The sequence below is a fragment of the Macrobrachium rosenbergii genome, chromosome 54, assembly GCF_040412425.1.
Source record: "Macrobrachium rosenbergii isolate ZJJX-2024 chromosome 54, ASM4041242v1, whole genome shotgun sequence".
Taxonomy (NCBI): domain Eukaryota; kingdom Metazoa; phylum Arthropoda; class Malacostraca; order Decapoda; family Palaemonidae; genus Macrobrachium; species Macrobrachium rosenbergii.
The window spans coordinates 45,929,226-45,934,332 of record NC_089794.1 but is presented as its reverse complement, the minus strand read 5'-3'; positions in this window follow the sequence as shown (position 1 = coordinate 45,934,332).

Sequence of the window (5,107 nt, the reverse complement as noted above, 5' to 3'; positions counted from 1 at the left end):
CTTCATAGATATATGGCTTAAAAGCCTCCAAGCTGCTCAGCCACTCACTGCTTGAAGTTACATTTCCACTGGTTGCTAAACACTCTGCTTGTTTAGTCTCAGTCGTCCCCACACTGCTCTTCGTAGTTTGCTTCACCTGGTTACCTTTAACCACTTGACCAACTGGTTTGGTCTGCTGTTGTGTCTGATAACAATCTCGACTGTAGTGTCCTACTCTTCCACACTTGTAGCAGACAACATTAGTCTTCTGTATCTGTCTTGAGAACAGACTGGATGATGAGGATTTAACATTTAATTGTTGAGGGGTGTTACCTGGCTTTGTATTGGCATAGCCACTAGAAGGATTTCCAGTTGTAATGTTCCTGAAATTTGGATGAGACCTGAAACCTGTGCATTGTTGGTTCTGGTACTTGACATTATAGTTTCTTTTGCTAGAAATTATATTAAAGTCTTCACTTAATGTAGCAGCTTTGTCAAGTTTTTTAACCTCTCTCTCTCTCTTAAATAGGCTCTTATGTGTTCAGGAATTCCTCTAAGATATTGTTCTAGGACTACTAACTCCTCAAATTCGTCCATAGATTTAACTTTAGCAGCCTCCAACCATCGTTTAAAACATCTTCTTACTTTGTAAGCATAATCCAAGAAAGTTATCTTGTCATCCTTTCTCAAAGATCTTAATCTTTCATTATGATATTCAGGGGTCATCTGGTAAACTTGTAGCACATTATGTTTGAGTACCTTGTACTCTTTACACTGATCAGCTGATAAGGCTAAATAGGAACTTCTTCCTTTACCAATGAGAACACTCTGTAACAAGACCGACCATTTATCCTCTGGCCATCCCATACCTGAAGCCACTTTTTCAAAGTGATCAAAAACTCATCTGGAGCTTCTTCTGTAAATTTCCGGAATTAACTTCTGCACTCTTACTACATCAAATACAGGGTCTGAATTACCTTGAGTAGGGTTAGACGGTATTACAGGTAATGTGGATCGAGCTTTTATTAACTCCATCTCCCTTTCATGTCTTGCTCTTTCTCTTTCTTCTTCTGCTGCTTTTTCTTCTTCTCTTTCCTTTCTTTCTCTTTTCTCTCTATCTTCTCTTTCTCTTTCTGCCTGCATCTTCAGCTTAATCAAATTTTCTTCTGCTTCTATACGTCTAAGCTCTACTTCTGCATCACTTTTCTCTTTCTTTTGCTCATGTTTTTCTGTAAGTTCTGCCTCAGCTGCATTCAACAACTCTTGCGCATCTCCCAACTCTTCATCTATTTTACCAGAGTCCATCAATGCTTGGATTGCAATATATTTGATTTGTGCCTTAATCATACCACTAGACACATTACCCCCACATGCCACTGCTAAAGCAATCCACTGTGCCTTAGTCAGGTTGGATTCAGATAACTCTTGGATGGAAGGAGCTGCTAAAAACCTCTGAACATTGAACAGAGCCATTTTCTCTAAGTTACTCAACTAAATAATTCACAATACAAGGCAAAAATAACTATGTGGTCACTCTCCTATCAAAATATATCCCTAACACCACCAGTATAAACCATAAACCAGAGTGATATTTTGTTTTGTTCCACGGGTCTCTGGGCACCAAACAATATAATGTCACGATGCGTATCAAGTACCTGGTTATTACACAACTAATCTCAAAATTAAAAAATATACCTCACTTCAGCCAGATACCTGAACTCTCATAACATTAATTATTACGACTGAGTACTCTAAAGGTAACAGTGATCCCTTAAGAAAAAACTTATTTATTACTTGAAAAATCAAACTAAGTCTATCAGAATATGTGTGAGGTATCAAAAATTAAACTAGAAATATTCTAGAGTAGAAGGGCATCACTCCATCAACAAACTGTAACTGTTTCCCTGGTCTTAATTCACTTTAGCAAAACTAAAAGAACAAAACATGTTTATCACTTTGCCTTATGCACACACAATCAATCCTATTCACTGTTGATCAATAAATGAAACACTTTTTCTAAAAATGTTAAATACAAAAATTTATTTTTAAATTCAAAGTTTATAATTAGAATTCACAATTAATTAGAATTCACAATCTGAAAAAATTATTATTATTTGAAAATAATACAACACTCAATTAATTCTTGAATTAAATTATGAAACAAAACTAACTCACAAAAACTTTATCAGGAATTTAAATTAATCAAGCAATATTTAAACTATCAAGAATTACTCAGGATTTGAAAAGAAAATCTTATTAAATGAAATCAAGTATGCAATGTTAAATTATACCAAGAAATATTTAAAATGCTAAGTAAATAAATGTTACATGACAAACATAAAAAATGTGAAAATATAAAGAGATTGTAAATAGAAAAACAAACAAAAATACACAAAAGATTTATCAATAATGATTTCACTCGGTCAAAAATTTCCTAACTTATCATACCATGGTATTAATAAGTAAAATTCACGTTACCTTACACAAACTTGTGAAAACCTCTGTAAATCACTTGCTGCAGCTGCATTACTACAATACACACTTTTTACCAGTAGCTGTTACAAACTATATAACTTTACTAAATTCAGATCTCAAAAGATAATGTTAATACGTGACCACAAAACACTACGTTAAAAGTAATCTCTTTCTAAGAACGAGAGAGAGAGAGAGGGAACCAAATCGACTGGTCTCAGAAATCAGAATGAAACAAATTTTAGGATTCCAGTAATACGTGAAACAATTACATGATGTTATTAAAGCATTTTGGGTGCGAGATACAAAAGTTCTAGAAGCAGGGAGGGGACGTCATTAAAGCATTTTGGGTGCGAGATACAATGGAGAAGCTTCTAGAAGGAAAATGATGTCATCCCAGCAAAACGTTTTGAACGCAATCTTACAAAACATGGCGTAACTGATCAAGACACGTATTCTTTCTCTCAAAGTGGCGTACGTGACTCGAACATGCATGTAACAACATGAAATCCCTCGTCTTGAGCCCGTATGGGACGAATCGGCATTTGTTATCCCAAACCTGTCATCACTAACCCAAAACAAAGCGCTCTCTCTTATCTCAACTGATGACAACTGAAATGATACAAGTCTTGGTGGACACACACACGTGTTCATAAGCTACGCTTTTATCAAGAAAGATTCTAAACTACATTACTATTAAAATTGTATTACCAATTCTAAATTACACTATTAAGTTACTTAATCATTATTTCTTTTGAGATCTGATGCCAAACTAAATATGACACTTCAACAATCATTATCATTACACATAACACATGAAAAAATGTAAATATGTCAAAATTATAGGAGGATATACGTATTACAAGGCAGCATCACGTCCTTTCTGAACTTTATTCAGAAAAATAAAACAGTAAAAATTTTTATATTATTAAAAGACTAGTGGAATAATGTAAATAAAAAACTTGAATTGGGAAAAAATATAAATTTTATTCACTTAGAGAATAAAGGATCTTATTAAAACAATAATGGGATAATGCGAATTAAAAACTTGAAATGAAAATACATTATTTAGAAAAATAAAATTTAGTACAGTTTTTTTAACCTTAGGAATTAATTTTTCATTTCGTAATTATGAGCAATACCCTTCAGGAATTCAATAGGCTCTGATGACTCAACTTCCATTACTATTTTTTATATTCTTTCATCAGCATTTCTATATTTCTTTAGCTTTTTGGGAGGTGGATATCCAGTGATTAATTTTTCTAGAAATGCATCACGTCCTTTCTGAACTTTCCTCAAGGCATCAATAAATTTCCAGATGGAAGGATGATGCATTCCTAGTTCGAACTGTAGACGTCGATTGGCAGCTTCAGCGTGATTGTTAGTGCGATCTTCATCATTTACAGTGCGTTCATAAAGGTTCCAGATCTCGGGAGCAAACATAGGGTTCATTCTTGCATTTCGACGCCTATTCTGTCGTCCAATATAAGTGTCTTCGAACCAATGGAACAAGGGTATTAGTTCGTCTGGAAGACCCGCTGCTAGTGTATCCATGTATTCGTCCATCTTTTCTAATGGCACAAAGGCGAGCGCAATAATAATTTTAGCCCATAACGAAAAGTCCGAGTCGGTTTCATAGCGATTCGATAAACCCAATGAAACAAGATGTCTGTGCATGTTTTGGGCTAGATGGAAAAACATCCCTTAATTCGAGCGGTGGGAAATGCATCTTGAAAGGCATGAATGGCAGCTTGCTCAAAATCACAAATTATAGAAACTGCTCTCAAATTTGGTTCGATGGTTTTAAGTAACTCAAATAAACGAGAATAAGTTAATCTTTGCTTGTTAGGAAGAAGAGCATAAACTATAGGAATAACTCCATCATGCTTCTTAGCCGATATAACATATACTTGATGAAAAAGACTTGGCGGAATGGTGAAAGTTCCGTCGGCAAACCAAATTTCTGAGAAGACTAAATGCAGAACCCAGCTTATTCTTCCAAATATTAAAATTCTCTTACTGCCTTCTCCTGTGTCTCCCAATAGGAATTTTTCTTCCATACCCAGTTGGGGAACATACAGTGTATAGGACTCAAGGTATAACTAATTGCTCCAAATGAGTTGGGTTAGCTGGCGCTTTGTTTAATAATTTTCGTTTCCTAGTAATAAGTTTTCGCATTGCAGGCAAGTCAGGCCCTATGGCTAAAGCTGCTTGAGAGGCGCCAGTTAAACATTCATTTACTACAACGGTTGGTGGCTCCAGCGTTTCAGCACTTCTTTTCTTAATATTTGTTTTCAACTTTTCAACTTCTACTTTTGCAGCAGATGGTTCATGGGTATGTTGATTCAACTGGAGAATCACTTTTCCATCCTTCATATGTAATCTTACTTTACACCGATCTTTCTGTTCACATCGCCAGAATTTTGATTCAGAATCACTCTTGCTTTCTCGTTGCATCAAAAATAAAAAGGTATCCATCGTGAATCACTTTGCTTCTTCCACGTTTTGTTAAAATATCTCCTTCCATTTCATACAATAGGGCTTAGACGACTGAAAATTCTAAAGCTACCAAAAAGTAAATGTAAACAAAAAAAAAAAAAACAATTGTTCAATTGTTAAACAATTGTTAAAATGAGAGCTAATTGCGCTATAACGA